We start from the raw sequence: 21,967 nt of genomic DNA, 5'->3' as shown, positions 1-21,967 counted from the left end.
TGATATTATCAAGCCTTTTTTTTTTTTTTTTTTTTTTTCTCATAAGCTGCCTAGGGTCAACTTTATTAAAACACTGAGCTTAATGCCTGGTTGGTATTTGAAATATATTTGGTTGTTTTTTAAAAAAAATATGGATGGATGAATGAAAATATGGACTTTCCCTCTTTTTGTTTTTCCATGTGTTTATCCACTGACTCCCTCCACCCAAATCTACTCCCATTATTTTATTTATTTATTTATTTATTTATTTATTTATTTATTTATTTATTTATAATATTCCCATTATTTCTTGTATCTACCTGATTCAGAATGTTTCAACTAATCTAAATTATTTTGGTTTTGTTTATACAGAATATCCCAAATGCTCTATTGTTCACTTCTCCTTGTTCTCAGCTCAAACCAAATGATATTTTTATATCTCTGTAAGCACTAGAGAATAGCACCTTTTAAAAGTATGATTATCAATCTTTGTATTACAGGTTTTAGAATATAAAAGCTACTCTGCAAGTTAATTCTGTTTAAAGTATCAGCTTGATTTCACAAAGTTAATACCAAGCGTATTCAGTTCACATATGCATAAATATAAATAAGCTAATTAATGTCTTAGTTTGGACTGTGAAGAAATATCATAGACAGGATAGCTTATAAACAACCCAAACTTATTTTCACAGTTCTGGAGGATAGAAGTCCAAGATCAGGGTGCCAACACGGTTGAATGACAAGGGCCCTCTCTCGAGTTGCAGACTGTCAACTTCAAATTGTACTTCCACATGCAGAGAGCAGAGAAGGGAAGCAAGCTTTCAGTGTCTGGTAAAACTATGTCCATCATTAGGGCTTCATCCCTATGACCTCATCTAAATCCTAAGGCCCTCCAAAGGCTCCACTTCCTCATACTCTCACATTCTTGGATTGGGTTTCAACATATGAATTCTGCGGGAACATAAACATTTAGTTTGTTGATAACAATATTATACATATGATATTATATTATGTAACATTAAATAATATTTTGTTATATAGAATTGATGGTAAAACATATTATGATTACAGTTTTATGTTTGCAGCTATTCCAATCTTCATCTATATACACACAGTATTGCAATTAATAAACAGAATAGCAGCATAAAAATATCAAAATAATTTATATAATTTAAAAATACCAACGTAGTTTTTACTAAAAGTTTTGAAATTTATCAGACATTTTAAACTTTTATTTAGCTGCTTATATTTGAAAGTACTTCATTAGTAATCACTTCAAATGCATAAGGTATGATAATTAATTAGCTTTTCCTTACAAAGCGTCAGCAAATGAGCCTCATCCTTCCTCTTTTGTAAATTAAGAAATTTGTCTCCAAGGGGATTAAGTTCACATGACACCTTAGCAGCTGTTTTATTTTATTTTTTATTTTTTATTTTTTATTTTTTATTTTTATTTATTTATTTATTTATTTATTTATTTATTTATTTATATTTTTAAAAGATTTTATTTATTTATTCATGGGAGACACAGAGAGAGAGAGAGGCAGACACACAGGCAGAGGGAGAAGCAGGCTCCATGCACCGGGAGCCCGATGTGGGATTCGATCCCGAGTCTCCAGGATCACGCCCCGGGCCAAAGGCAGGCGCCAAACCGCTGCGCCACCCAGGGATCCCCTAAAGGAATGTATTTTAAACTAGTTTTCTTTCTTTTCTTTTCTCTTTTTTTAAGATTTTATTTATTTATTCATGAGAGACAGAGAGAGGCAGAGACACAGGCAGAGGGAGAAGCAAGCTCCATGCAGGGAGCCTGATGCAGGACTCGATCCCAGGACTCCAGGATCATGCCCTGGGCCAAAGGCAGTTGGTAAACTGCTGAACCACCCAGGAATCTCCTTAAAATATTTTTCTAATAATTACTTTAAATACATACATTCCTTCTAAGGGAAAATATTCATACCAGTGGATATAGGAGGAATAGGTGCAGTGCTCAGTTAATAATCATGTATTAAAGATATTATTATCTACTATTTGATTATCTTCATATGTAGCCTTGTAACTTTACCCTATTATCACATTTTCCTACATGGCACAATAGTGCCTTTTACTAAAGGAGATGTATAAACATGAGGCCAATTTTGGTGCTGTGCCTTTGTTTGTTATATAAAGTTATATCAGTTTTAGAGAGTTGTTAAATTAACTGAATTAATGTAATGTTCTTAGGATAATGATGGAGGGGCACCTGGGTGGCTCAGTGTTTGAGCATATGCCTTTGGCTTAGGTCATGATCCCCGGGGTCCTGGGATCAAGTTCTGCATTGGGCTCCCTGCATGGAGCCTGCTTCTCCCTCTGCCTCTGTCTCTGCCTCTCTCCCTGTGTCTCTCATGAATAAATAAATAAAATCTTAAAAAAAAAAAAAAAAGAATAATGATGGACACGTTTAGATATTCTCCAGTGGGTGCATTCCTTACCTTATATCTCTTAAGCATTCTATATCCATTGTTCTAAGGAAGGAACACAATAGTGTACTAGTGGCTTGAATAAATTTAGTAATAAAAGGTTAACTTATGTGGTCCCCTGGGTGGCTCAGTCAGTTAAGTATCTGACTCTTGATCTCGCTCAGGTCATGGTCTCAGAGTCCTGAGCTGGAGCCCTGCATTGGGCTCCATACTCAGCAGGGAGTCTGCTTGAGATTCTTCTCCCTCTCTCTGTGCCCCTCCCCCTGTTTGTGTGTTCTCTCTTTCTTTGTCTCTCTCAAAATAACTAATCTTTAAAAAAAGTAAGATAACTAATATAATACAGGCCCTTTTATGTTTTTTTAGCTAAGCACTTGAGCCTCAAAACAGTTATGTTTAAACTAACAACTCATGACCAACCTGTACCCCTTCATTTTTTTCCTTTTGCCAAAATACTTGTATAAATTACTCTTCTCTCAAATATCTAAATCCAACCCAATTCTCTTTGCCTTGGCAGATATATTACCATGTCCTTTACAAAAAATGTTTCAGATGACATAGTATGAACTCCATGTATTTTCTACTCTTCAACTTGAGATTTTCTATCATTTCATCCTTCTTATTTATGCAGAGCCATGTTCTAGTCTGTTGAGTCCATTTGTATCTTTTCTCCAGAAGAAGAAGAAAAATTGCTTACACTGTCAGTATATGCCACAGAATATCCTCTGATGAGAAATGATAATTCTATTCCACCAGTCAAAAATATGGAATAGAACAGGAAAAAGTAGGGATTTTTCTTAGTTATTTAGTGTGTAACTAAAAAAGTTCCAATTTTTTTTGGTTAGATGTTTTGCTCCCAGTGATAAACAGTGATGTTATAACTTGGCTGCTTCCTTTGTTCATGATTTTACCCAGGTAGGACAGATTTATGGCTGAGGTCGGAACTATAAATTAAAGTCTGCCATGGTTAATCTGATAAATATTCCACAGAGTTGGCACAATCGTGTGCTTATAAAGAAAAGCAATATTCTCCACTGGGTTTGTGTTTGTTCTGAGGACAGCATGACCATATTCAAAGGCCTGATTGGGAATACTTCTAAAATGTGATCATGTGTAAAAATTATTTAAAAATCTTGTATTTAGAAAGTACATTTCAGATAAGTTATATATATATATTTTTTTTTCCATAGGGTGTATACTGTAGAAAACAAATGCTAATTGGCTAGTGGATATTTGGGCATGACCAGACTCAAAAATGAGACGAACTGATAGGTTCACCTGCCAGCAGTGTTGCAATTCTGACTAGCAGATGATCATTTGGCACCTTAGAACATGGGAATGATTGACTCTACATGACCAACATTTCACAGATCCTAAGCTGGTGCAGGTAGAGGTGGGTAATTACTTCAGCCACCCAAGGGGAAAAGAGGGAGCAGGTGTTAGGCTGCCAGCACAGCTCGGGTTTCAACTCATTTCAGATATAAATGTAGCTGGTTGTGGGAGCCAAGAAATTTGGGTCAGTTGAGATTTTCGCTGTCTCAATTTAGGGGATTATAATTGAGTTTTTGCCTCTCTGACCTGATTCTTTCTAATGCATTTCCCATATTGGTAACTTTAAAATTTAACTTTTCCCTAAGCTCTTTGTGTTCTCACAGAGTCACTGAGAATAGAATTCACATGCTGTTTCAGTAACAACTGACAAATTTGTCTTTTGAGAGATTTACCGCATCAGCTTGCCTGACAGAAGAGCTGATCACAGAAAGGATAGGGTTGTCTGTTTGTTTCCTGGAGTTCCTTATGCTCTGTTCTAGCTTATTGATGAACTGGAGGAGGGAAGGCGGAGCGACTAAGTGACTGCAAAGGAAAGTAACATTAAATAAATAAATAAATAAATAAATAAATAATAAATAAATAAATAAATGCATGCAAATTGAAATGATGGGGAAAGAACTAAAGTAGGAAGAAGTAATTTTTTCCTCTTAAAAAAAATAACAAATACCTTGTTGGAAAAATTGAATAGTCAAGTATTAAGAGTGACTAATTCTATGTAGTACTCAAAGTGACCTACGGTGCTCAGAGACTACTGAGCACAATTACTTTTTTCCTTTTGACACAGAGACATCAATATGAGCGCATTTCCTTCCGACTATTGCACCTATATATCCTCAGGGGCAATTGAGGAATTTAGAACTGTTTACACTATAATAAATGGCTGTGCTTCTCTTATTGTGTTTCAGCAGATATTTATCTTCTCACTTTAATTTCAGATGGTAGGTTTTCACTTCTTGAAATTGCTTTCCAACTAACTCCTTTCTGCACCCACTAGTTTGTTCACTTCAGTGTGCTCTGGCCTGGGAAAAGAGGTAACTGCCTTTTAAGAATTGCAGGCAGAGATGTCTTTGAAGATTTAATCTAAGAGTTAATCACAAAAACTTTAAATGCATCATTTTATTGCTAAGAGGAATTTTTTTCTGGATTTCATATTCCAGGTGATCAACATTGTAGAATATCAAACCTTAAAAATGAAATCATTCCTTTTAGTTTGTGTTCTTATTGTGTTATTTCTTATTTAAATATATTTCATTTGATATCATTTTGTGGTTGAAGTTTTCCTCATTCTCTGATTTTTAAAAGTAATGTTTTATCTTCCAACTCCTACAGATCTAAGCTGTTATATTGGCTAGATAAATACTTGACATTAATTTGTATATGAAAATTATTCTTGAGTGGTACAGTTTCCCTCAGCATCTACCTGACTATATTATATTTAAGGTTAACATAATTAGTTTTATTTTTCATGTAGAATGCATTAAATAGAACTTAAACTAATTTATTTTTTAGTCATAATTTATAACTTCCAAATTCTAATTTATAACTTTTAATTTCTGTGACCATTTTTGGAACACAGTTGCCCACTCAAGAGGAGATTCCTAGAATAAGAAAATAGAACTTAAAAGAGGCCTCAGAAAGTTCGAATATGTGAAATTTCTAATTTGATGCCTCATTATCAATACATTGACAAATGCATTTTCTGGGAATGTTTTTAAAATTTTTCACAGGGAGTATTTTTGGAAATTTGGTTACTGCATAGTAGCCTAGCCACAAGGATTTGGGCCACATAGATTTTAATTTCAATCTTGACTGCATCATTTATAGCTTGTGTAATCTTGAGAACTTGAATTAATTCTTTAAGGGGTCATTTCCTCCTCCATTAAAAGATGGTTGTAATATATCATTTAGAGCATGGTTTGTGTACAAATACATAGCATTATACTACGTAAATGGTGGATGCTTAATTATATTTTTATTTGGCCATTTTACTCTACTACTATTAAAGCCCTGTTTATATATTTTATTCTCTATGAATTTTGAAGAAATAGCTTAACATTCCCCAAAATAACACTTTATATCTATTGATCAAACTTGATTCTTCATCCATGATTTTCTTTACTTTTAATTTTTATAGGTCTCTTTTCAGTATAACACTTTGGATATCACACACAAAATCGGGAATGCTTGTAGAATTTGGAGCAGCATATAGAGGTGTATAAACATTGGTGCGTCTATGATCTCACATGGAAATGGAAATAACAAATACCTACCATTTAAACATAAAGATGACAAGATAATATATGTGAAGGCTTATGACATAAAGCCTCCCAAATGGGGTACATTCACACATATACACACAAATCTTCCTTCCTGTAGGTATGCATTGAAGCTGGGCAGGAGGCACCACAGAAAAAGAAAAAGCCATTAAGAATTCCCTTTCTAATGCATCTTCAATTCTCTGATTTGTTCAGGCGCTTGCTTACTGACTTATGATTTTACAAATCAATCTCTCTCTCTCTCTCTCTCTCTCTCTCTCTCTCTCTCTCTCACACACACACACACACACACACACACACACATACACACACACACACACACACACACACACACCACAGTATGTTATCCCAATGCTTTAAACTGGCTTGAGTCATTGGCCTCCCTCCAAAGTTGTGATTTCTACTCCCCTCCTGATCTCCTGATGATGTTCTTTTTGGCAGTTTTAGTTAAACTACTTTTTTCCATCCCAGGATCATCCATGCTCAACACAATCTAACACTCGCAAAATTACTCAAGTGTCCATAACTCGGTAGTGATAAGCACTAAGACCACATATTTTCCTTCTCAAAATCAATTCCTCTATTCCTGGAGTCCTAGCATTCTAGATGAAATACTTTCAAATGGCAAACCAGAATTCATATGTAGAATTTTGGTGGGAATAATGACTAGTCTAGAAATTGTAAGAGGAATGGTGGTAAGAACTGAAAATTGCCTTTTATGTTAAACAAAATTAAAAGGGGGATGTAAACACTCTTTTCAGGTATCTAACAGGTTGCCATGAGGCATAAGGAAACAACAACAAACTTGCCTGTCTCTAATACTAGAAAATGTGAATAAGTGAAATTAATGAAAATGAAAGGATTACAGGTTTTTTTTTAAAAAGTACAATATAAAAAATAGAAATTTAGTGAGGAATTCTTTGTTATTAATAATACGAAGTAGAAATGAACAACACTTCATTCTTTCCAGTCTCCTCCACAGGGAGGTAAGATATGGAGACCACACAGAGCAAATGAATGCCAAGAGCAGATGAATAGGATAGTTGACAATTATGAATTTAGAATGCGAATGATTTATTTAATCAAAAGGTAATAAATAGTTATAAATCAACCTAATGGTAGACTAGATAGCAGATAGCTCTGAAATTCAGAATGTGACTCTTAAGCAAAAGATAGATGATTGCAACCCTTTTAGTTTGGGACAATAGAGGCTCACTCTTAGAAGCAAATTTTATATTCATTCTGATTATGTCTGTGTACCTGGTATTTTCTACCAGGTGAGTTTTCTTAGCTATGACCTTCAGCCTTACCCTATGCTTACTTCTCCCATGATTAATGAAGGAAAACAAGATATAACACTTGACATGCTCCAGCCTCAGAAATAATTCCAGAAAGTAGACCTTGTAGTGAAAATATACATAATTTGTAAGCCATTTGCTATTGGCAATATTACAGGCAAATAATAGTCACAATCCACATCTGAAAAACTACACAAGTCACTTAACCGATGATGGATATTTTTTGTGACAAAATTTAAAACATTTTAGAAATCTTCTAGATAAAATCAAAGATATTATTTTATAATCTAGGAAACTGATTAATTCTTGAATATTGAACTAGAACCGCATTATAACTTAAAACATTACAGCCTGAGAGAGGCCAGGATTTGGAAGTAACCTAGAATATTTTGGAGTGCCACTGTAGCTGGAGACTTTGGCTAATAGGAAGAGCCTAGAGAAGACTAGATGAGGATGGCAATTTTGAAGTTATTATTATTAGTTTAGGGTCTAGTGATTTCTCTTACATGACAGCACTGTTCAGGAAAATTCAACCACCTGCCTTGTATTTTAAGGACTAAGTGGTGTCCAGGGTTATGCAAAAGGAGATTAACTATGCAAATTAGTTCCAGTTGTCTGCTCTGTTAGTAACAAATGGTTTTCCCTGCCGAGAGATTCTAGCCGGAGATTCTGATAGGAGACACACTTTTAATCCCTGTCTACCCACCTACCTGTTATCTATTTATGTAATCCATCTACAATCTATCCAGTGCCTCGCCACCTATATTAGCATAGTGTTCAGTTGAGTAGGGAAAAAAAAAATCTGTGGTTTAGTTCCTATGAGATTCTGTGGTATCGACATGTAGTACTTTCTGTACCACAGGGAAATGCACTTTGTACATTTCTGACTATGGGAAGCCCAATTGATTGACCACTCCAACTACTGTGCCCTAAAATCCATCATTGTGTTCATGTTGAGGATATACTTCCCTCAGGCTGCTGTCAGACAGTAGCTGAACTTGTCAGGGTTACTAAAGTGGACTCACTCCTGGGACACAAGAGCCCATTCTGATGACAGACTTTGTCTCTACAAGACCCCACCAGCCCTGCTGAATATTCATAGATCTAAGTTACAGTCTAAGAAGTTTTTTTCCCCTCTTGTTTCTCTTTCAAAAGTCAGAACTGTGTTGCCAACAAATGGCTCCTGGTTCCCTTCCCTTTGTTTTCTGACCTGTTTATTACCTAATAAATCTTGGTATTTACTCCCAACTTGCAGTCTGCTTCTTGGAGGATGAGGCTAACATAAGCAATGGATGGTTGCATCCATTGAGGTGAAAGATGAGGCATGGTTATAGGATGAAGTTGAGTGGAAGAGGGCTTTGGATTCCTGAAGGCAGGCTTTTAAAACTTAAAGAGGCCACTGCAATGACTGTGAATAATAACATCATACTTAATGCCTACGCATTTTGGAGAGCACAGAAACGTTAATGCTCTTGAGTTTAAGCTTCCTTAGTTGTGTAATGGAGATGTAAACTCAAGCTAACTGCCTTGGCATACTGAGAAGTATATGGACATACCACAGTGTACATTTCTAGAAATTATAAATAGAATACTAACACAAAATTTTTATATGGGATGTAATGCAGTCTTCCAAGATTTGTTTTATTCTAAAAATCATAGATTAGGTATAATTTTTTTTTGTGATAATCATTATACACATTGTTCAGGAATGAAGAAAGATTGTAAAGGAAACACTGTTAACCCCAGGTAGGCCGCTATCATTGCTAGTGTTCTCAGCAGTGGAGGTATGCTTCCATTTGCCATAGCTATTTCTTTTCCCATAAAAAAAAATATATATCCTATAAAGCTTTGATTTTATGCAGATGCAAATGCTAAAGTGGGACAGGAAAAAGCAGCCATTCATCAACACATAGATTTTGAGATTTAATTACTTTTTAAATATTTTCCATAATTATTCTTCTGTTCCAGATGTCTAGTTTACCCTCTGCATACCCTGGAGATTTTTGAAACAGTTATAGTAAATTGTAAAATTCTTGGATGAACTTCGAGTTTGAAGAGTTTGTGAATTCATTTTATTAGAGGTATTTTTCTAATGACTTTTTAAATGATCAGTTAAGAATTTAGTGGCAAGAATTTAAAATTCTGGATTGACATCATTTGTGGGGAAAATGAAAGCATGTTATTTGGTTATCAGAGATGCATAAAGACAGCAAGCTGAATTTCTTAGCTTGACAACTTAATGTCTATTTCTTAGCATACTTTTCATGAGAAGTGTGGTAATCTGTTAATTACCAATCCTTAGATTTAATATAAAGAAGCTTATCTAAGAAAAAGTACATTAAAATAGGCTGAAAAAATGGCGAATATTCTATATGCAATCTGAATTTGTTTCTGTTACATAAAGAATGACATTATAATAAAAATCAAAGAAATAGAGGCTCAAATTCGATGCCACCTAGATATTCCCATTGTAAATTTCCTCTAATTTGTACATATTTCTGGTTCAACTGTATGTCTCCCAAACATTTTCCTTGAAAATAAAGATAAGTCCTGTCAAAAAAAAAAAAATTGAGATTTCTGAAGGGAATCAGCAGAATTCTTATATGCTTTTCCAACATCTGATCTGTTTTTATACTTAGAGCTACTGGTGCTTACTGGAAGCAATGGTGGCAGCTGCTTTGGTGGCAGTACCATATTAAGCTCTGTCATTTCACCTAAAGAATTCTTCAAGATCTAGTAAAGCAAGTAGCAATGGGAATATAAAAGGAAAATGCTCACAAATGTGAATTTTAAATGAGATTATGGTAGAAGAACACAGACAAATGTCTTACCAAATACAGGAAAGGGGAAAAAAATGACAAGAAAGGCCAAACAGCTAGGATCAGAGTGAACAAAGGTAAGAGCGACCTAACAGGAGAGAAAGCCAGAAAGTTAAAGAGCAGCCACATCATATAGGGCCTTTTAGGTTATAATAAGGGTTGTGGCTTTTCTTCAGGGATAAGAGAAGTCATTGGGAAATTTTGAGCAGAAGATGAATATCAGGTTTACATTTGAAGAACACTATTCTGCTTGCCATAGTGAAGATAAACTGAAGGTGAGGCTTGGTGGTGGTTTTGACCAAATTGGTGATAGTGGTCAAATTAGAAGTGATGGAATTCTAAATAGAGGTATCGCCTGCCTTTTGAAAGTTAGTGTTAAGGCACTTCACTTTTACAAAAGACCTAAATTAGTGTCTGTTTTTGCTAACCAAAAGGAATTCAGAAAATTTTTGTTTTTAGAACAAAAGACAAAGCAAAAACAGCATTTAACATTTGTTTTGCAGCGAACTCCTAGCAGCAAGAGTGGTGCTACCAAACTCCATCTCCGGGAACCACACTCAGCATCTTAGCACCAATTTGCCATAGCTTTGAACTGCCTGTGAGCACCTGTGCTTTATTTCAATTTATTTTGTGTATTGCTTAGCAAGATGTGTCATAAGGTATCAGAAAAACCTAAGGTCATTTTGGAGGTCTGGAAATACTAAAAAAAAAATTCGATATAAATTAATGGTAATTGTTTCTTGCATTATACCATCATTTCAGCTTATGAAAAATTTCATAGCAATGCTCTACTTGTGGATAGCAATGGGAAACCTGTATATTAGGGGTGTAGTGGATAGACTTTCTGACTAAAGAGAGTGAGCTTTGAAATTTAGAGAGGACTTGAACTTGGTACCAATGTTTTGGCCTAAGCATCTAAAACAGAGTTACTATTAACTGAGTTGGGAAAGATAAAAGAGCTCAATTTTGCATCTACCATCCATTTGGATGTTGAGTGAGCATTTGGATACCTGGTTCTGGAATTAAGTAGCAATACGAAAAAAAATAGAAATAATAAATAAATAAATAAATAAATAAATAAATAAATAAATAAATAAATAGCAATATGAAGGCAGGAATAATCAACATATAAATGGTGTTTTAAAATATGAGACTGGATGAATTTATAGAGAGAAAAGTTGCAAGGGCTGAGATCTGGGACAGCCCAACTATTAGAGGTTTGGAGAAAACAACAAAAAAGAGACCAAAAAAATGTTCAGAAATGTAGGAGGAAATCCTGTGATTTTCAAAAAGACAAAAAACGGAATTATTTTATGCAGAAAATGCTCACCAATGCCAAACATTTTTACTAAGTCAAATGAGAGAAAGTCTGAGAGATAACTAGTAGATTTGAAACATAAATAGTGGTGAACATAAAAGGGCCATGAATCTTTTTTTTTTTAAAGGGGAAATTCCCATTATTAAAACATCATTGTCTTAAGTTTTCATTTAATGATTAATTAACTGCAAAAAGAATATTGGTCTTACCCAATAGAAAAATAAAGGGCAAAATCAAAACATTTGGCCTTTATGTAATACTTAGAAATTATTAAAATAAAAATCAAATATAGAAGAGTAAAATAGAGAAAATAATATTAATTATTCCTGTCTGGATATATGAGTATTTAAAATTTTATACCCACATGGAAATAATTTCAGAATTCCTTTACTTTTTCACAACTAACACCTGGAAATGATGGTTTTCTTTTTTTTTTTCCCCCTTTAATTATTTTACTGTGATGTGGAGGGCATTTCACCTATTACATTGGGTAATTCAAAGGCTTCCTGGAATCCTATTTGTCACCAAGTATAAAAGGTCATTGTGAATGTCCTTTGCTGATATTAAACACAGCAACATGGACCATTGAAGAGAATAATCTGCTATTTAATTAGAGTAGGAGGATCTCTGGAACTGTCAGCCAGCTGTCTGCTTCTAACTGCGATGTTAAGAAGAAATTGAATTAGAAGAATATGGACAATGTTAGAAATAACTAAGTAGCATTTAATAATCTAAAATTTAGAGATATTCAAGATTTAAGGTCAATTTTTAGGAGTGACGTATACACACACACAAACACCTTAAATTCTACATTCATTTTGGCCTCTTAAAAACAGAAAAAGCTTAACATGTTATTGCCCTCATTGTCTCCATCAGAGTGAAATTGAAATAATTACCCTTACAATGCCTTTCATTCTGTGACCTTCAGAGTCAAAGCCACAGTCATACATAGCTGATTTTTTTTCCTAAATTACCTAACTAATTGCTTAACACTGTGTTTCACTTTGGCAAAATAAAATAGGCTGGAGAGAGATAAGAATTAGAAAAATTTTTCTCACAGGTATCCTTAGAATTGAGATGTCAATATAAAGAGATTTTATTGTCTCAAAAGCTTTTTAGAAGCATTTCTTTGGTCTTGATTTTGTAGACAGTCACTATCTTGATTCCTAAATGATGGCAAAGTTCATATCATATTCCATTTCGCTGAACATTTTAAAAGAATTGATAAAACTAAGGGAAATGCAAAATTGATAGCAATGATTTTTTTTAAAACAAATGGAAATAATTTCTGAAGATGACATGTTGCATTTCAATGTTTGCTTTAGGACCTAGACAGCGTTTAAAACCGAATTCTTTTGAGTTGCTTCTTTTGGGGAGTTTTTAAGTTATATACACATTCTATGCCAGATCTTTTATAATACCTATTACCTTGTGTGGTAGCTGAAAGAGGGAAAGATGTGGTCCGCCTCATTTTTTCCCTCTCTCTGGAAAAGGGATGAAGTGTTAACTAAAGCTAAACACACTCTGATATGCATACTCATACTCAATTTTCTGGTATAGTTCATGAGTGGACAGATAGGTAAATATTCACTAGTATTATGGATTATGTTTTGTCAAACAACACTATTCCCCCAAAATATATTTCTTTGCCTGATTTCTACAGTGTCTGAAAGTTTTATCATTAGTGGAATATTAACTGCTCACATTGGTCATCAGCTCTAAGGCACGAATAAAATTTTTAGTTTGGCTACTTCGTCTGAATTGGGCTTTGGTATAATAAAATGGGAGTCAGGTAGGGTTTATTTCAGAGACACAGAAATAAAAATTCCTATTCACTTTGTTAGTCGGCTAAATCAAGGCCCTCTGTTGAAATTGGAAAAACCTCTCGAATGGAAAATATACTAGGGGTATACAGTCTCTCATGGGCAAGTACACTATCTATAATGCATTAATGTATATTAAAAAGAAAAATAGCAACAGCCACAGCAGGCATATATACTCATATTCTTGCTATAGGACCACAGTAACTTCCTATACTCCTTTGTTTTTTTTTGTTTGTTTGTTTGTTTTTTTTTTTTGTTTTTTGGTAAACCCTTATTCAAATATAATACATATACCATATGTTCCACCACTTAAATTGTACAATCCCATGGTTTTGAATGTATTCATGAAGTTGTGCAATTGTCACCATAATCAATTTTAGAACCCCAAAAGACATACTTATTAGGGGTGACTCCGCAATTACCACCAGTCTCTCTAGTCCCTGGCAATCACCAGTCTACTTTCTGTTTCTATGGATTTGCCTCTTCCGGGTGCTTTATACAAATGGAGTCATCTATATGCTTCTACCTCTTGGTATTACAAATAATGCTGTTGTGAACATGGATTTGCAAATAGCTCTCAGGACCCAGGTCTCAATTCTTTTGGATATATACTCAAAGTGAAATTGCTGACTCATGTGGTAATTCCACATTTAATTTTTGAGAAACTGCCACACTGTTTTCCATAGAGACTACACAATTTTATATATTCCTACCAACAGTGCCTAAGTGTTCCAATTTCTCTACATCCTCACCACCACTTATTTACTTTTTTTTTTTCTTTTTTCTATAGGAGCTGTCTCAGTGGTGATATTTTATTGTGGTTTTGGTATTAATTTCCCTAATAGTTAAGTCATGTTGAATACCTCTTCATGTGCTTGTTGGTCCTACACTTTCTTTCTTTTGTTTCTTTTCTCTTTTCTTTTCTTTTCTTTTCTTTTCTTTTCTTTTCTTTTCTTTTCTTTTCTTTTTTTCTTTTCTTTTCTTTCTTTCTTCTTTTTTGTCCTACACCTTCTTTGATAATATAGTCTGGAGAGAATTTGGTTGTCTGGATATTCTACAGGCCATCTCTGTGTTCCCACTATATTGATGCCTTCATGTTGATTGATTATAGTTCTTGAAATACCCCAGTAAAGACACTTGCACACCAGATGGTAGTTATAAACTCTCAACATTCAGGAACATTCCATATTATTTAAATTTTTAATAGTGTTCATATGCGAGGCACCTGGGTGACTCAGTTAAGTGTTTGCCTTCGGCTCAGGTCATGATCCTGAAGTCCTGGAATCAAGTCCTGTGTCAGGCTCCCTGCTTGGCAGGAAGGCTGCTTCTCCCTCTCCCTCTATAGCTCCCCCTGCTTCTGCTCTTTAGCTCGTTCTCTTCTTTCTTTCTCTCTCTCTTTCAAATACATAAACTGAAAAAGAAAACAAGAAAAAGTGTTCATATGCTGAGACATCTCCAAAGTAAAGGACATGTTGTTATACCTTGTACTTCTTAAACACAAGAGGCACATCACTTGTAGGCCTCTTCAGATTTTGGAAATAGTACATACCAGATTTGAGAATACTGTGAAAAATCATTTGTTGGTGTGTTGGAAGAACCACAGCTTTGAAAGTGGCCCAGATTATAAGAGGGGGCTCTCTAAGAGACTTGAGCTATGATACAGGTGGGCCTCACTTCTTGGGGCATGTGACCCAACAGATTCCATTGTGTTGTAGGTATCTGTGGTACATAAGGACTTTCTCTAAATTTTTGAAACCCTATTAGAGGAGTTACAGCATAGAATCCTAAAGGCTCTGGAATAATGCTATGCCATATTTCTCAGATGAAGATTTACCACCTGAAAAACAACTTCTGCTATGGTCCTGACCCCTAAGTAGATACTGAGCACCTAACAGGGGGCATCAAATGATTACATAGCAAGAAAGGGTCTACCAAGTCATAAATTTGGGTGAGAATATCAGTAAAGTTTATTCAGGATTGGCCCTGAACTAGCCTAGAGGACATAAATATCAAAGAGGTTGCTATGGAGGCCCAAGCCACCTGCTACTATTGGAGCTTCTCCCTCAACACATGCTGATAACCCTGTGGAGTATTATATACAGCCAAGTGATGGAGTTGGAATAAAAATCTGGGCCTGGTTTGTGGTTGGGGTGGCTTGAGGGCTGGGAATGAACTGCCACTACACTACAGCTTTGCCTGGGGATGGTCCTGAAAGAGTGTGGAGGTAAACCTTACTAATAAACAGGGCTTTGACCACTTTGTGAGGCCAGAACCTGAAATGAGAGGATAAGTATCCTGCACTATAAATGCTCCTGGACTTCTGGGCATTTGAAAAAGTTTGGCTGATAGGTCAGAAATTTGGAAGCCACAAGAATGGAAGATTGAAGGCAAAGAAGTTTGGGAGTGTATGTGGTGGGAGTGGAAAAAAAGTGTGTTGATCATTTATTTCTCAAAATAACGACCACCTCTAGGCTGCTCTATGGAAAGACCCCTGTATCTAAGTTTTAGAACCTCTGGCTATAAATTGGAATTGAGTTTGTGGAAACCTGTAGACCAGGCTCCTTTCTGAGTTGTATACAAAGTAATGGCTTTAAATTTCTCCTTTGATGTGTCAAAAATACAGTTTTTTGCTTGTTTAGTAACTACTCTATAAATGAATGACTCGGCTCCTTTGCATATTTCTTTTTTGCCTTCCCATTCAAGATCTATTTTTGAGAACATTCATGGCTTATTTACACTGCTTTGTGGACTATGATGCTACGTTGGTCAGGTCATCTTTAAACTTTTCTGTAGCTAAATAAGGGATGAGTGACAAGATGTTTATGTCAGTGATAACTTGTTTGTACAATTAGCATAAAATACTCTGAACTTAATGAGCAACTCTCAGATGGTTCACTATGCTGAATTTCTCATATGTGTGCTATGCTAGGGTGCTATTCAAATTCCAGAGGAGCATTTGAAGGAAATCAGTGCCCATATTGTCATGGCCAGAGAATGAGCGGATGCATCCTCCTTACCAGTCATGGTTTGCCTAATATCTTTTGTAGCTTTTGTAGTGGCTAAAGGGTAATTTTGGATAATAGCCATAAGAATGAGTCAGACTTGGGGTTTGGTATGGGACTAATTTTTTATTAATGTCAATTCTGATATAATCAAAAGTTCCACTAGTAAAAGCAGAAACATAACAAACTTCCCACAGAACATTTTTTCATTTTTCCTTAAAAATAGCGTTATTTTAGGAACTGCTTCTTATTCACCCTCACATATTTGCAAAAATTGTAGCAGCCTTTTCTAAGACCTGTTTTTCACCATGTAGTTGTGAACATTTGCCCTGCAGCTTAGGTTAAAACGCATCTTTGTTTCCAAAATCAGTCTTCACCATGAATGCTATATTGGTTCCCATTTTTTCTTAGGTTTCCTAGTCAACACATCCTTTTCTGAGAGCTAACTCAGCCTCCCATTTTTCCATCGAGGTTCAGTAACCCTAGAGCCTTTTCTTGTTAGGAGAGCAATTCTAGCAGAAGAAAAAAAAAGTCTTTGTTAAACTATATTTCTGTTGCCTAGAATTTGCTAGCATAAAAGAGTGGGCAGTAATATTTGGTATGTAACTAAATAAATGAAGGAATGACTTACTAAGTTTGAATGGTAACATTATTCTTCTGGAATAATACTAATAATTTCGCTGACATAATCTTCAGGCCATAAGTGTCTCTTTCACCATCGTGCTATGACATCAGGGTATGCAGATATTCCGTTGGAATTAAAGTTGAGGAAATAGCCATTTTGAAAACCTAGCAAAATCCAAGTGGAGATCAGGGAATTCTCTAGGCCCTAGTGGGAGGCCAAATTTTGCGTCCCTTCAATTTACTTCTGCCTTGAGCTCCTTCTTTCCTTCCCAAAGAAGAAGATTAGCAAGCAGGTGAAAAATAAGACATTAATGAGGCTCTACTGATTGGATTTGTCAGAATGATGAGGAATGGGATTGAACATTTTGGCTCTTATATGGGAAGGCATTTTTGGATGAGTGGGTTTTCCACAAAACTAGAACATTAGATTCAAAGGAGATATTGCCTCTTAAGAAATGTCTCTGTTTCAAGAATCCCAGCTGGTAATACTGGGGCTAATCTAACCCTTAGAGTGGCTATGCTCTTTGTAGTTGCAGTTTATGTGCCTTAACCCTCTTACTACATCCAAATCTTTTTACATACCATCAGAACTTTAGCCCAGAATTCAGGTGAGGGCTAACAGGGCAGGGTCATGAGCAGACCGTTTGGCCTGCTTATAATTTTATAGTTTCTATGTCATTAACTGCTTACGTCAAATGAGTTTTCCATGTGGTGTAGCACAGCATACGACGACGTGTAGTGTGGAGAAGCTCTCTTATGGTGATATGTAGCAGTATTGAATATTTATAAGAGTGTATTACATATACACTTTACATATGTTTACACAATGTTATGCACATTGACATTGTTTTAAAATGTGCTTATGGACAAAAGTCCTTTTATTATCATTATTCTCATTTTTGAGTATTTTGAGACACAATCAATCAATTTCATAGAGCTGTTAAGAGAAGTAATTAGAATCACAACTGAAATAGTCCAGCTCTGTATTTCACACACTTAATTTTTTTCACTATAACTCTTCTTCACAAACACAACATACATTTGACAGACCCTGACTTCTGCGTACACTTTTTTCAGGAAACTTAAAGGTGGTATGTCTATGAGAATACTAGACAAAATTAAGTAAGCTCCTCATTTTACAAATATCCTCTTACTGTGTAACAAGTCACATGTTTCACTATTGGCCTACATCTCTGGCCAATAATCTACACAATTGAATATGGTCTACAACAATAACAATCAGAATGTTAATAAAGTTAAAGTAAGGATAACCCTGTCTTTTATAATATTTAAGTAAAACAATTAAAAATAATAAAAGTTTAACATTAGTAAAATAAAATTTTGGAGATAGCTACCTATTAAAGAGGTAAATTAGAAGGAAAGAGAAGAAACTCTGTGAAGAATTGTATTTCCAAGCTAGAAAACAGTGTGACAACTTTAGATTTATGAAAGTAGAATAAAATAACTTTTTATGTATCCAGCCGGGCTTTAGTGGTACTCATCTCTGAGTTGTGTCAGAGGAAAAGAAATTACTTTGTCAGGCTGCTAGTAAAAAAAAAAAATAAATTAATTTAAAAAAAAGGAAATGAATTGTCTGATAGTTTTTAATTATAAGGCAGTATACAATGAAATCTTTCTTTTTAAAAAATTATTTTTATTTTTTTTTATTCTTGAGAGACACACAGAGAGAGAGAGAGGCAGAGACACAGGCAGAGGGAGAAGCAGGGTCCGTGCAGGGAGCCTGACGTGGGACTTGATCCCTGGTCTCCAGAAGCAGGCCCTGGGCTGAAGGCAGGCGCTAAACTGCTGAGCCACCCAGGGATCCCACAATGAAATATTTCAATAAAATGTTGTAGTTCAAAAATAGTAAGAGAAAGTCACTTAGCAAATCTAGCATTGCCTTTACATTCATTGATCTACCTTCTTCCAATTATGTTGATCAGATGAAAATAGACTTAAGTACAGCCTTATATATAGTGAAAATTCATTCATAGTGCAAGGCCTTTTAACACTTCTCCACCAATATATTAGGAATGACTTCCTTCATTCCTGCTGATGCCACTTGATGAAACCTGACCTTTTCTCTTTCCACCAAAGTCCTAAACTGAATTGCTCTCTTATGTCTATGGTCATGTGGAGCAATGTATCTCTCTCAAAATAAGACCTTTAGATATCAATCTAGGAAAACATAAATAACAGCTCTAAAAAAGCAACGTAACAGGACTTGTATCCTGAGAATACAAAATGCTGATGAAAGTAATCCAAATTAGGGGGTTCCTGGATGGCTCAGCGGTTTAGCACCTGCCTTCCTCCCGGGGTGTGATCCTGGAGACCTGGGATCGAGTCCCACATAGGGCTCCCTGCATGGAGCCTGCTTCTCCTCCTGCCGCTCTCTCTCTCTCTCAAATAGATAAATAAAATCTTAAAAAAAAAAAAAAGTAATCAGAACAAAATAAATGGAGACATATTATGCTTATGGACTGGAAAACTTAGAATAGTAGAGATTTCAATTACACAAAATGATATATAAGTTTAAAGTGATTCCTATCAGAACCCTTGCAGAAGTTTTTTATGAATATAGACAAAGTTTTTCAAAAATTTATATGGGAAAGCATAGGAATTATAATGGCTGAAAGAATTGTGAAAAAGAAGAATAAACTAGGAGGAATGACTCTATCCAATATTAAGGTTTGATATAAAGATACAGTGATCAAGATTGTGTGATATTAGCAGATAGACGCATAAAAGTATCCACTTACAGACTCCTCCAAGGACAGAAAATATGAAAGGTGCAAAATCAATTCAGTGGAGAAAGGATAGATTTCTAGCAGGGATAGAAAAATTAGATACCACAGCCACACACACATACATACACGGAAGTCCACGGATAGAATTAGAACCTCTGAGTTCTCACAGTGCAGTCTGCCCCCAAAATAGTTCAATCCCTTAGCTTCCTCCGCAGCATATGTTAATATTTTTTATTAGGGTATAATTGACAAAAATCATTATATAAGTTTCAGGTAATCAACATAATGATTCAATATTTGTTTATATTGAGAAATCACAATAAGCTAGTTATTTTCTGTTACCAAACACAGTTAAAAATTCTTGTTGTGATGTAGACTTTTAAGTTTACTCTCTCAGCAACTCACAAACATGCAAACCTGTGTTAACTATAGTCCCCACGCTGTACATTACACCTCCCTGACTTATTCTATAACTGAAAGTTTATACCTTGTAATCTGTTATGTCCACTCTTCGACCCCCTGTACCCCAGCCCTGATTTCTGGCAACTACCAGTCTGTTCTCTGTGTCTATGAGCTTGGTGTTTGTTGGTTTTTAGATTCCACGTGTGAGATCATGCGGTATTTATCTCTGATTTATTTTACTTAGCAGAATGCTTTCAAGGTCCATGCGTGTTGTTGCAGATGACAAGATTTCATTCTGTTTTATGACTGAATTGTATTCCATGGTATGTATGTGTGCGAGTTTATTTATTCATCCAGTGATGAACATTTAGGTTGCTTCTACATCATCAGCTCTTACAAAAAATGGTGGAATAAACATAGGGGTTACATATATCTTTCTTCATTAGTGTTTTCATTTTCTTCAGATAAATACCCAGAAGTGCAATAGCTGGATCATACGGTAGTTCTTTTTTTTAATTTTATGATGAATCTCCGTACTGTTTTCCATGGAGACTGCACTAATTTACAATCCTACACACATAGTGCACAAGGGGTTCCTTTTTTCCAATCCTTGTCAACACTTATTATTCCTTGTCTTTTTTGATAATAGACATTCTAACAGGTATGAGCTGATATCTCATTGTGGTTTTTAATATGCATTTCCCTGATGATTAATAATATGGAGCATGTTTTCATGAACCTTTTGGCCATCGTCTTTGGAAAAATGTCTATTCAAGTCTTCTGCCCAATTTTTTATTGGATTGCTTTGAATGTTTTTGTTTTGTTTTGCTATTGAGTTGTAGCAGTTTATATCTTTTGGGTATTTTTTTTTTATATTTATTTATCCATGAGAGACACACAGAGGCAGAGTGAAAAGCAGGGTCCATGCAGGGAGCCTGATGAGGGACTTGATCCTGGGACTGCACCAAAGGCAGGTCCCAAACCGCTGAGCCACCCAGGGATCCCCTATATTTTAGGTATTATCCTCTTCTCAGATACATGATTTGCAAATATCTTCTTCTACTCAGTAAGTTGCTTTTTCATTTTATTGATGATTTTCTTAGAAGCTTTTTAGTTTGATATACACCAGTTCTTGATTTTTGCTTTTGTTGCCTTTTCTTTTGGGAAATCAGATCCAAAAAATCATTACCAAAACCCACGTCAAAGAGCTTACCATCTAAGTTATCTTCTAGGAGTTTTATGGTATTAGGTCTTACATTTAAGTCTTTAATCCATTTTTTCCTTTAATCCATTTTGAGTAAATTTTTGTATATGGTGTAAGATTGTGGTCCAGTTTCATTATTTTGTAACTGGCTGTTCAGTTTTTCTAGTGCTATTTGTTGAAGAGACTATCATTTCCCCATTATATATCATTGGCTCCTTTGTTGTAAATTAACTAACAGTGTATGTATGGTTTATTTTGTGGCTCTCTGCTCTGTTCTATTGATCTATATATCTGTTTTCCTGCCACTACCCTACTGAACTGACTACTATGGCTTTGTGATATAGCACAAACTCAGAAAACATGGTGCCTTCAGTTTCGTTCTTGAGAATGATGGGTTACTTAGGGTCCTTTGTAAATTTTAAGCTTGTTTGTTCTAATTCTGTGAAAATGCCTTTAGATTGATAGAGATTTTATTGACTCTGTAGATTGCTGCAGGTAATATAGACATTTTACAATAATTCTTCTAATTCATGAGCACAGAATATACTTCCATTTATTTGCATCTTCTTTAATTTCTTTTAATTAAAAAATTAAAGTATAGGTAACATTAATATTAGTTTCAGGTGCACAACATAGTGATTCAATAATTATATGCATTACCAAATGTTCCCCATGAGAAGTATATTACAG

At 35.1% G+C, this 21,967-nt stretch overlaps 1 long non-coding RNA gene across 5 annotated transcripts in view; it reads left to right on the top strand.

Annotated features, from left to right (window-relative positions):
- LOC102155985 overlaps window positions 1–21,967 on the top strand; it is a 113,274-nt gene that overhangs the window by 22,263 nt on the left and 69,044 nt on the right. The window contains exons 3-5 of one of the 5 annotated variants that reach the window (XR_005383225.1): window positions 672–810; window positions 9,307–9,419; window positions 10,661–10,755. The exons of 2 other annotated variants lie outside the window; for them this stretch is intronic. This is a non-coding gene — a long non-coding RNA (uncharacterized LOC102155985). The remainder of the gene's footprint in view (window positions 1–671; window positions 811–9,306; window positions 9,420–10,660; window positions 10,756–21,967) is intronic. 2 more of the 5 variants (XR_005383226.1, XR_005383224.1) reach the window with 2 other exon arrangements.

Source organism: Canis lupus, chromosome 33 (genome assembly GCF_011100685.1).
Source record: "Canis lupus familiaris isolate Mischka breed German Shepherd chromosome 33, alternate assembly UU_Cfam_GSD_1.0, whole genome shotgun sequence".
Classification (NCBI taxonomy): Eukaryota; Metazoa; Chordata; class Mammalia; order Carnivora; family Canidae; genus Canis; species Canis lupus.
Note: the sequence above shows the minus strand (reverse complement) of the source record. Positions and strands in the feature narration are given on the sequence as shown.